The sequence below is a fragment of the Temnothorax longispinosus genome, unplaced genomic scaffold (assembly GCF_030848805.1).
Source record: "Temnothorax longispinosus isolate EJ_2023e unplaced genomic scaffold, Tlon_JGU_v1 HiC_scaffold_25, whole genome shotgun sequence".
Lineage (NCBI taxonomy): Eukaryota > Metazoa > Arthropoda > Insecta > Hymenoptera > Formicidae > Temnothorax > Temnothorax longispinosus.
The window spans coordinates 73,309-86,291 of record NW_027270069.1 but is presented as its reverse complement, the minus strand read 5'-3'; the positions used below and the strand labels follow the sequence as shown (position 1 = coordinate 86,291).

The following is a 12,983-nucleotide window of genomic DNA, read 5'->3' as shown; positions in this document are numbered from 1 at the left end:
TTTATTTAAGCTTTGGTATTAATATTATTATAAATAAAATTATAAGAAATATTATATTAATTAAATATTTGAAGCAAAAATATTCAATTCAACACATATGTACATAAGAAAAGAAAACACAAATTTTATTTATTTTAAAATATAAAAATACATTAATATATAATCGATAAATTACACATCGATAAAGTAATATATTTACATTTACAAATGCAAATACAATATTGAGTAGTAATATTAATTTCGATGATGCTGTACTCGTTAAAGAAAAACAATGATTAAAAATAAATATGATTTTTTATACTACCTACTACCAGTTAAAATGTACTAATTACGTGGATTTTTATAGTTAATACTTAAAGTACATACGTTTTTTCGGTACCTTCTAAGTGCATACGTGAGTCTGTCACGTTCAACACTATTTTTCCCTATTTTAAAGTATTTCAAAAAATCTAAAAAAATTTATAAAACATTTGTCTACATTGTAATTGATGATTTTATAGTCATTTTAATAAACATTGTTTATTTAATATTTTCTGACAGGCTTGCAAGTTTTAAAGTTACGAGCAAATATCACTTTGGCTCGGACGCCGTAGATCCACGTATGCACCTTAAGGGTTAACTATATAGGTACATACATAGTTGGTAAACATGAACATTTTTTATTTAATTATGTAGTTTTAATTGTTGAAAAAATGTTTGTAATATTTTGCACCATGTTAGGTTGCTTAATAATAATTAATAAATAAAGTTTCAAATAATTTTGTATACATTTCTTTCTATACAGTAGAAATAGAGAACTTGGCCAAATGCATTTTCTGTTAATACAGAAATTACCATATTATTTAAAGTGTTTAAATCACTATACTTTCTCTAAAAGTACAATAATTTACACATTTCACATATATATGCTTTACAAGACAGTGTTTTAATAAATATCTACAAATATACGTAAATGCATTTTCTTCAGTTATATTGACACATTACAATATTCGTAAATATCTATTTCCATGTTAACGGAAATATTTGTTATCAATAGATGTCTGAATTTCAAGCATATCCGTTTCGTGTTTCAAATATGTACACTCTTAAGCATGTGTCGCCAAAAATTGGAGGTACATGTTAAAATTTTGTCCCTACGTAATTACGAGGGACATAAGTCACTCTTAAGCATGTGTCGCCAAAAATTGGAGGTACATGGTACCTCGAAGTTAGGAAGTACGTTATGGGCAACGAATATTCACCCGACAAAAAAAATTATTTATTTCGAAATTTTATTATTATTTTTTAACTAAATTTGTTTCTTAAGATGCAGTCTATGATTATAAATATTTTTTTGTATTTGAAAAACACACTTACCTTGGTGGGATTTGAACTCGGGACCTCTGCATCGTGAGCCAACTGCCTTACGTGGTCGACTACTTCTTAATTTAAAGTAAACGTTATATATAGTCTACATATGTCATACCAGCGCAAATATATAATTTTTCAAAAATTATCTTAAGAAACAAATTCAGTTTAAAAAGAGTAATAAAGTTTCGAATTGGATATATGATATAATATTGCCCGCTGCTATTCGCGAATGTCTTTCGTTCAACAAATGTCGCGATCATGCCATGGTTGGCTACGTATACGAGGTACGTATGTAGGAGGTATATACGGAAAGCCCCCTAAAAAACTGTACCTTCTATGACACGTCCGTGCACGCGTCCGCGTCGAGTGCTTCGCGAATGTCTTTTGTACGAGGTACATATGTAGGAGGTACACATTTATACGAGGTACATATGTACAGGGTGTATCAAGACGATACAGAGCGGTACGGCAGGTTGCCCATTCGAGCAGGCGCGCATGGTCGTTCACAATTGCGTTGACTTCGGTGCATCACCTATAATCACTCGCATATCTTTTTACAATAAAATGGACTTTGTAGCGCCCGAAGTTGCAATACAATTGTGACGGATTTCCGTAGCAGTAACGTTAAAACAGAAGTCGAGATGACAATATAGGTTATGAAATAAATTTTGTTAAGAAAACGAAAGACATTTTCTGTCTTACGAAAAAAGCTCGTACCATAGTCCATCATAATCATTATATATTATAATTTTATTACTTAAATTATTTTTTGCACACAATGTTTATGCACAGGACAAAAGTCAGCAATTAGTATATGTGTGCAAATTTAAATTATAAGTCGGCGAATAAATTTCATTCAATGTAAGTTTAAATAATGGCAGAAATCACCATTAACAAATCTTACAATATTCATTTTGTTTAATTAATAAATAATTTATCATTAAATTGATAATCAATTTAATATATCAATAATAATGAGCATTATATAATTTTTTATATAAATGATGCTGCTGCATCTTAAAAATCTTAATCTTAATCTCATAAACAAGAGGTTATTAGTATAAAATATGATACATTTTAAATATGATGCTAATAAATAGTTTATATAAGCAAATTATCATAATATTTAATGAATACTTTTTAGTAATAAATTCCTTGTAGATTTAAATGAGATTCAGTAGCATTATTTACATAAAGATGCTTATTAGCATCAGTATATTAAATTAATTATTAATGTTAATGATGAAATATTAATAATCTGAAATAAATGTTGTTAGACATAAGATCCGCTGATAATCGTTTTTATCGTTATAAATAACGATGGAAACGGTTATCAACGGATCTCGTGCCTAATAACACTTATTTCAGATTATTAATATATAGATATAATATATATATATATTGTCACGTCTTTTTCACTCCCGGAGCGGTCCGGGCCGTGTGACGGATCAAAAGGAGAAGGAGAGAAGGATGATAGGCCTCTCCGGCAGTTCTCTCGCACCCCCGACACTCCACTAACCGAATTTTATTGTTGGGCGCCTGACGCGTGAATTCGCGTCCGCGAAATCGCGAGAAACTAAAGAGAGAGACGCAAGGCGAAATAAGTCGGTGTGCGAGGAATCGGCTAGCTCGACCTAATAGCAGAACGCGCTCTCAGAAAAGATTTTTAATAACGAGACAAAAAATATTCTTGACATGTTTAATCTTATCACAACCTGAAGTAGTATAAAAATAAAATAATATTGAGATTAAATCAATAATTCCTATTCTCTTCTCTCAAATAAAATAAGATTGACTTAATATCTTGAGACAAGAATATATAAATTTAAGCTTATACATTCTTGCGTTTAGACTAATCTTCACGCGACGTTATAAGTTATAATGTCGCGGAATAAAACGGCTTCCTATCAAATACGTTTTGTATGATCATAAGTCTAAAATCATAAATCATAAAAATAATCGAAAATCATACGTTTTGTATAAAAACGTAATAATAAAATGTTACAAAATAATAGCTGTTTTTGTTCATAAATACCTTTATTTTGTTCTATCACAAAAAGGATCTTGAAAAAATAATATAATAGATTCCTAACAATCTACAAATTCTCTTTTTGCAAGAATAGAATAAGATTTTTTTTTCAGATTCGTCTATTATTGAATCAAGAATATTATAGGATTGTCACACAGTTCTATCTGCATCTTTCTGAGAAAGTTAGATATAATATATATTAATATATATTATATTAATTAGTTAGTAATAAATATTTAGTATTGAAACAACAATATTTTAATCTTAAATAGAAAATTTCTTAAGTTTAGAATAAAATATTCGTGATACTATCTCTCTAACTTTCTCAGAAAGATGCAGATAGAACTTTGTGACAATCCTATAATATTCTTGATTCAATAATAGACGAATCTGAAAAAAAAATCTTATTCTATTCTTGCAAAAAGAGAATTTGTAGATTGTTAGGAATCTATTATATTATTTTTTCAAAATCCTTTTTGTGATAGAACAAAATAAAGGTATTTATGAACAAAAACAGCTATTATTTTGTAACATTTTATTATTACGTTTTTATACAAAACGTATGATTTTCGATTATTTTTATGATTTATGATTTTAGACTTATGATCATACAAAACGTATTTGATAGGAAGCCGTTTTATTCCGCGACATTATAACTTATAACGTCGCGTGAAGATTAGTCTAAACGCAAGAATGTATAAGCTTAAATTTATATATTCTTGTCTCAAGATATTAAGTCAATCTTATTTTATTTGAGAGAAGAGAATAGGAATTATTGATTTAATCTCAATATTATTTTATTTTTATACTACTTCAGGTTGTGATAAGATTAAACATGTCAAGAATATTTTTTGTCTCGTTATTAAAAATCTTTTCTGAGAGCGCGTTCTGCTATTAGGTCGAGCTAGCCGATTCCTCGCACACCGACTTATTTCGCCTTGCGTCTCTCTCTTTAGTTTCTCGCGATTTCGCGGACGCGAATTCACGCGTCAGGCGCCCAACAATAAAATTCGGTTAGTGGAGTGTCGGGGGTGCGAGAGAACTGCCGGAGAGGCCTATCATCCTTCTCTCCTTCTCCTTTTGATCCGTCACACGGCCCGGACCGCTCCGGGAGTGAAAAAGACGTGACAATATATATATATATATTATATCTATATATTAATAATCTGAAATAAGTGTTATTAGGCACGAGATCCGTTGATAACCGTTTCCATCGTTATTTATAACGATAAAAACGATTATCAGCGGATCTTATGTCTAACAACATTTATTTCAGATTATTAATATTTCATCATTAACATTAATAATTAATTTAATATACTGATGCTAATAAGCATCTTTATGTAAATAATGCTACTGAATCTCATTTAAATCTACAAGGAATTTATTACTAAAAAGTATTCATTAAATATTATGATAATTTGCTTATATAAACTATTTATTAGCATCATATTTAAAATGTATCATATTTTATACTAATAAACCTCTTGTTTATGAGATTAAGATTAAGATTTTTAAGATGCAGCAGCATCATTTATATAAAAAATTATATAATGCTCATTATTATTGATATATTAAATTGATTATCAATTTAATGATAAATTATTTATTAATTAAACAAAATAAATATTGTAAGATTTGTTAATGGTGATTTCTGCCATTATTTAAACTTTTACATTGAATGAAATTTATTCGCCGACTTATAATTTAAATTTGCACACATATACTAATTGCTGACTTTTGTCCTGTGCATAAACATTGTGTGCAAAAAATAATTTAAGTAATAAAATTATAATATATAATGATTATGATGGACTATGGTACGAGCTTTTTTCGTAAGAGAGAAAATGTCTTTCGTTTTCTTAATAAAATTTATTTCATAACCTATATTGTCATCTCGACTTCTGTTTTAACGTTACTGCTACGGAAATCCGTCACAATTGTATTGCAACTTCGGGCGCTACAAAGTCCATTTTATTGTAAAAAAGATATGCGAGTGATTATAGGTGATGCACCGAAGTCAACGCAATTGTGAACGACCATGCGCGCCTGCTCGAATGGGCAACCTGCCGTACCGCTCTGTATCGTCTTGATACACCCTGTACGTACGAGGTACGGGGTACATACGGGAAGCCCCCTAAAAAACTGTACCTCCTAAAACTGTATCTCCTAAAAAATTGTACCGTGAATTTATAAGTGCGGTACCTCCAATCGGTACCTCCTTCTTTATCAGTACCTCGTGTATTCCGTACCTCGTGCTACTGTACCGGGAAAAGTATCTCCTAGCAGCATGTAACTCCAAATGTCATTTCCATTTAGAAATTAGTACCTCGAATTTGGAGATACTACGCGGTACATGCTTAAGAGTGTAATGATGCATTAATAAATATATAAAAAATTGAAATAAAAAGAGCCAATAACTGAGCAACGAAAGATGTTAAATAATTACTTACTTAACATCTTTAATAAGTAATTATTTAACACCTTTTGTTGCTCGGTTATTGGCCCTTTTTATTTCAATTTTTTATACATACAAGCGGATTCATTTTTTTATATAAAATATTTTTTATTATTATTTTCAAAGTACTACCAGAGAGAAACCTGAGAGCGGCCACCGGGATCATTCCGTTCCAGCGGACGTATACTGACGCGCCGCCTGAGAAAGTGGACGTCAACTACGTCGTTACGCTCGGTAACGGTACACGCATGGTTCGTGTCCGTGCTATGGTTCGTGTCCGAACTACTCAGATGGAAGGGATATGCCAGTCGGCTGACTCGATACTCGGCAAGCTTCGAGCGGGGAGAGAAGGGCAGACATACGATCTGCTGTCTCCTTCTCGCTTGAGCTGTGACGTAGCTGCTTAGCACGCGCCGGCTATGCCACGATGCCATGCATTTCGGGTATCGCTCCTCGCGTCTCGCCGAATGCCGAGTCTCGCGTTGGCAAATCGACGATGCGCTATACCCGCTATATACGTTACATTTGCTTGTATATATTTGAAATTTATAAATATAAAGATTGCAATTATAATTAATTAAAAAAATATTTATAAACATAAAAATTCGTAAATGTAATGTATAGAAATCCCCGTTCTGGCAAATTTGCTCTTATATAAAAAAAAAGTCTTACATTAAAAACCTTTACTTTAGCATAATAGTATTTAAATTTAATATTGAAATGCATAACAATAATTACATATTAACTATATGAAAAAAGTAGTTCATAATGTTCTTTTTACTCTTATTAAATTTATATTAGCTATTAATGTTTATAAGCGGCCTCGAGCAACAACAGAGAGATATTGAATTACAATAAAAACAATTTCTTAAATAAACAATACACATGCTTAACGTTTCGACTGTACTTAGTCTTCTTCGGAACGGATTACTACGATAGAAGAAGATAAATATAAAAAAACATGATAATTAATGTTCAAGTTTACATACTAAAACATTAAACATTAGTCTAGACGAAAACATTAAACAATTATCTAATAATATAAACAAAGTAAACAATAATCTAATTAAATCACAAATATAAAAACGCCGGAATAATCGAATAAAACCATAACAAGATAAATTTATATTTATATTGAGAAGTGGTAAAATCTCTTCTGTCAGGAAGAGAATGTAAAGAATTATTAACGGAGGTATTCTGATTTAAAAGATCTTTAAAATATATATTTTTCAGGAACTTTTTATAGGGAAACGAAGAAAGTGAATAACGTTAAACTTTGCATGTTCTCTTCACCTTATTTTAAAAATTTATTTTTATTTTTTAAGTAACAAAAATGCTCTTCTTTTCTGTTATATCCTGGTCACCATAAATGACAGACGGTGTAAATAATTCTAGCTGTTCTAGGTATCTGAAACGCAAAAAGCTAAAATTTTCTTATTCAGAAGAAGTATATGTGGCTATAGTCTGAACTAAAATTAAACCAATATTTCCATTCTAGGTTCTAGGCGGCTTTTTTATCAAAAATATTATTAATTAATATTAAATAAACCATTTACGATCTGAGCTTAGATTTTATAGTAGCCTAATAATATTTTTTATATACTATATTTACATATTTTTCCAACTTTAATCAACTATAATACGCGCCAATTAACTTGTCAGACTTACAACACAGCTCCTATTGGATTAATAAAATCCCCTCACACCCCTCTAATTAAATCGATTTAAATAATAGTAAAGAATTTACTACTCTAACAGGAGCTGTGTTGTAAGTCTGACAAGTTAGTCAGCGCGCAATTTATTAAGATTGGAAAAAATATACGTGTAATTATACATAAAAAATATTATTTAGGCTATTAAGATCCAAGCTCGGATCGTACACGGCTTATTTAATATTGATTGATTGTATAACGGTCACATAAAACGGTCTTATTTCTCTTATATTATTAAAAATCAGAATAATAAATTTATTTTGCCAGTGAATAGAATAACAGTTAAAGCAGCTTAAATCGACAGTAACTGGCAATATATAACGTCTTTACCGATATAAACATTGAAAAAACCGTGAGCCAACTCGCTTTGTCGGATTCACACAGCACACTTTTTCGGATCAATCATCGAGACATTATTAATTTCGACCAACGCTTTTGGTCAGAAGATGTAATTTCTAAATTAATAGTTTTAAATTTTATTTAAAATATTATTAAAAATATTATAACTTTTTTCAAAATTTTGTTAATAGAATGAGAATGTGAGCAATACCTTAACGAATTAATAATGCAAGGACATACAGACGTTATTACAACCATTCGAGAAAACTGTTCAACATTTTATGTGTTGCTGCAGAAGAAATTAGTAATGTCGGCGGACAAATTATACGCTAGTGGCTAGTGCTGCTAGAAAAGATCGTAGTATTTTAAGGATACATGCTGTAGATGATATTGCTTGTCCCTCGCTTGCAGTTTGAAAATGTTTGATTATTAAAAACATTTGATTATTAAAATCTTACATTCAAAATAACGCTTATAGCAGATAAACAAAAATCTTGTCTGTATTTGACATCACACTTGTAAAAATTAAGCGTGTAAAAAATCTGCAAAAGAAATGTAAACGTGCAAAGAAACTATTGTCAATAACATCACACATACACACACAGAAGAAAATGTAAATAATTGATTTCTTTATTATTACAATAATTTAAATATTGAAATTATTTTGTACCATATGCTTTCTCACACTTATATGTATGTGATTAATAATAAAATATGTTAATGACAAATAATAAATTACAAAAGCGTATTCTGGTTTGAAAGATCTTAAGGACGTTCTCCGGAAAATCGATTTTCTCTAAATTTTCTTGAAACTGTGAATATACATTAATTTACAGGTGTGCTTTATGTGTAGTATAAATTTTAGTACCTTTTGCGGTATTAAAAATCGAGATATTGAGCTTCAAAGTTTTAACTTTTAACACGGAATTCCTATTCCGAGGTATTGTGAAACAGACATTTTAATAAATTGTGAAAAAAGTTTTTTCTAAATCTTTTTGAAAGACTAGTATATGATGCTTTATATATAAAAATAGAAATTAATAATATGCGATAAGTTTCAATACCCTTGCGGTACTCGTTTTCGAGAAATACTTGTGTAAAGTACGCGATTTGAAGTTAACTTCTTATTTTTTAGTTGTTATATGTAATATTTAGTAAATTAACTTTAGTAAAATAAATTTTTCTTTTTAAGCATGAATACAAGTTGAGTATGACTGGAGCCGGAGAAGGTCTTTAAAAATAGGTATTTTTCAGGAATTTTTTATAGGGGAACGAAGAAAGCGTATAACGTTAAACTTTGCATGTTCTTTTAATCTTATTTTAAAAATCTATTTTTATTTTTTAAGTAAGAAAAATATTCTTTTTTGTTACTTTTATATTATATCTTGATCACTAAAAGACGTAAAGTATGAGAGACGAAGTAAATGATTCTAGCTGTTCTAGGTATCAGAAACGTAAAAACCAAAAATTTTCTTATTCAGAATAAGTGATATGGGCTATCGTCTGAACTAGAATAAACATTTTCTTTTAATAAAACACTAATAAAATTTTGAAAAAAGTTATAATATTTTAAATAAAAAAGCCGCTCAGAATGGAAATATTGATTTAGTTCTAGTTCAGACGATAGCCACACTTCTTCTGCAGAATAAGAAAATTTTAGCTTTTTGCGTTTCAGATACCTAAAACAGCTAGAATTATTTACATCGTCTGTCATTTATAGTGACCAGGATATAACAGAAAAAAGAGCATTTTTGTTACTCAAAAAATAAAAATAAATTTTTAAAATAAAGTGAAGAAAACATGCAAAGTTTAACGTTATTCACTTTCTTCGTTTCTCTATAAAACATTCCTGAAAAATATATATTTTAATTATCTTTTAAATTAAAATATTTCCGTTAATAATTCTTTATACATTCTCTTCCTAACGTGTGTGTGAAGCTATCGTCTCATTTTGCAGAAACTCACAAATTATTGAGAGTTCTGGCTTCTTTCAAAAAACGCGTCAGTACAAACTGAGACGCTATGTTCACGCAGCGTCTCATTTTGTCCTACACAAGTTTCACCACTGTATCTCATCAGATTTTGCAAGATCTATAGTTTTATAACAGTTCTATAAAGAGTTTTGCCATATAAAAGCAAAAAAATTAATTATAAGGTACTAAAAAAAAATTACAATGCAACGAGTATACTGGTTGAGACGCCAGTTGAAATCTCGGAGTTCCGGTTTATGTAAAATATTTTTTGAGTAGTTTTGAGCATATTGAAACATTTTCTAAAGAGTTCCGAGCGTTAGAATCTTTGTGTTATATTTAAAAAAATTAATATTAACCGAAAAGTAATCATGACAGAAGAAGATGAGACGCTGTGCGAAATCTCGGAGTTTTGGCTTATATAAAATATTTTTCGTATAGTTCTGAGCATACTAAAGCATTTTCTAAAGAGTTCCCGCCACTAGCTACGTTGCATATATATGTTTATTAACTTTAGCAAACACTAGCTACGTTGTATAATTTTTAAATAAATTAATACCGCTCGAAAATCAGAAATTTATCGAAAATAAGGTGAGAAGCTGGCCGTATTTCGGCAGTTCTGTGAGTTCTGCTATAATTCTCGTGTAGTTCTGAACGTGTTCTAACGTTGTCCCATTTTATTCTGGCAATAAGCATTATTTATTCATTTTTTAAATAATTCTTATTGCTCGAGAAAGACCCTATTCTCGATAAATTCCTGATTTTCGTGCGTTATTAATTTATTTAAAAATTATACAACATTGCTAATGCCCGGAACTCTTTAGAAATTGTCTTAGTATGCTTAGAACTGTACGAAAAATATTTTATATAAGCCAGAACTCCGAGATTTTCTACAGCGTCTCACCCACATACCCGTAAATGCGTCTTTCTTGGTCGATAAAAATTATTTAAAATATGAATAAATAATGCTTATCGTCAGAACTCTTTAGAAATAAACGTTAGAACACGTTCAGAACTATACGAGAATTATAATAGAACTCACTGTTACCCATGTGTATTGTTTATTTAAGAAAGTGTTTTTATTTTTATCCAATTATCCTTCTGTTGTTGCTCGTAATTTGGCCGCTTGAACATGCATAGGTAAAATAAATTTAATAAGAGTGCAAGAAACATTATAAACTACCATTTTTTTCTCAATATAGTTAATAATATAATTATTGGTATGCATTTAAATATTAAATTTAAAATTTATTATGCAAAGTAAAGGTTTTTAATGTAAGACTTTTTTAGATAGAAAAGCATAGAACGGTGATTTCTATACATTACATTTACGAATTTTAGTTTTTATGTTTACAAATATTTATTTAATTAATTATATTTGCAATCTTTATATATTTATAAATTTCAAATATATATACATACATATATATATATATATATATATATATATATATATATTTATTTATTTATTTATTTATTTAATTATAAATATAAAAATTAAAATTTGTATACAAGCAAATGTAACGTATATAGCGGGTATAGCGTATCGTCGATTTGTCAACTCGGGACTCGGCACTTGGCGAGACACGAGACGCGATACCCGAAATGCGTGGCATCGTGGTATAGCCGGCAAGCCGGCCCGTGCAAAGCGGCAACGTCACAGCTCAAGAGAAACAGCAGATCGTATGTCTGCCCTTCTCTCCCCGCTCGAAGCTTGCCGAGGGCCTAGCGTACACGGACAGAGGAAAGGCTTGCGCGACCAGCATATCCCCTCCATCTGAGTAGTTCGGACACGAACCATAGCATGGATACGAACCCATGTATCGTTACCCGAGTCCTCTCTGATTGTTACCGAGCGTAACGCCGTAGTTGACGTCCACTTTCTCAGAGGGCAGATTAGGACAGACGTCCCCCGAAGCCGGATGGCCGCTCTCAGGTTTCTCTCTGGTACTACTTTCCAATACTGATATGTAATAATTCAAACAGTTTTACACAAAATTGGAATTTATATTTGAGGTAACACATAAACTTTTATACCAATATTTCTTAAGCCTATTATAGTTTCATGTAAAATATTAAATCAACAAGAACTATCAAACTATCAAACGTAATATATATATATATATATATATATATATATATATATATATATATATATATATTATACGTGTATATACATACTTGAAGAATTATTATTTCTTTATCTAGTAATTAGTCTTCCAATGAAATCATAATATTTGCATTTGCATTTGCCGATGTTTCTGTATGTATTATATTATTTAGTAAATCAATAATATTCAAACTTATAATATTCAACAAACTATGAAATAATAAAAATACTATAAAAATTATAATAATATACAGGGTATTCAAACAAGTCCAAATTTTAGGAGCATGTAGTACCTACTCGTCAAAATAAACTAAAAAGTCTTAATTTCTGCTGGGGCTTCTCCTGGACGGTCTGTGCACGAGACAGTTCTGGCATTGCCACACATATACCGTGCAATGTCGCGAAACATCTCGGGTAAGTAATTCACGCAATCGTTTCGGCTATCCCCAGATATCCAAATATCTGGCGGTGGGTGCATGATAGCGGTTCGAAATCCGTTGTCCCTTGGGGATGCATTCCTTCTACTGTCCTTCCGTCGGCGTATTTTTTAAGTTAAAGTTGTGACAGCACATGCTTGAACAGTCGGCCGCACTTTATCTTGAAGTCCGGTACGTCCTGGGGTGCAGTCTTCGCGGAGTGCTACGTGCATTAGTATCATGGGCACTTTATGGTTTGGTAACGGCGTGGATCACAGGTTGACGTGACAGGCCATCTTGTTTAGTGTCCTTCCGGCATTTCAATTCGAAATTGTATTACTGGATTTTGAAGGATCAACCATCCGGTCAGGAATTCTAGCATTTGGAGCCACCGTAAAAATTAATTATCGGTGATAATAGTGAAATGGTATCTCTCTAGGTAGCCACGCATCTACTTTATGCCCCAAACGACGGCCAGATACTCCAGTCCAGATAATTACGTTCGGCCTTATTGAGGGTGCGACTTGCGTATGCGATCATCCGCTCTTTTTCCGGGATGTATTGTGTCAAGACGGCCACCAATCCTGTTGGAAATCTGT

The 12,983-nt window shown here is 30.8% G+C and overlaps 2 long non-coding RNA genes across 2 annotated transcripts in view; one reads left to right on the top strand and one right to left on the bottom strand.

Moving 5' to 3' along the window:
* Nucleotides 1–12,983, top strand: part of LOC139824047 (uncharacterized) — a 55,332-nt gene that overhangs the window by 24,271 nt on the left and 18,078 nt on the right. The window lies entirely within an intron of this gene.
* Nucleotides 7,132–11,805, bottom strand: LOC139824048 (uncharacterized). Its single transcript, XR_011734981.1, has 2 exons — nucleotides 11,675–11,805; nucleotides 7,132–7,245 (listed from the first exon to the last, which is right to left on the bottom strand). It is a non-coding gene; the product is annotated as an uncharacterized lncRNA (long non-coding RNA).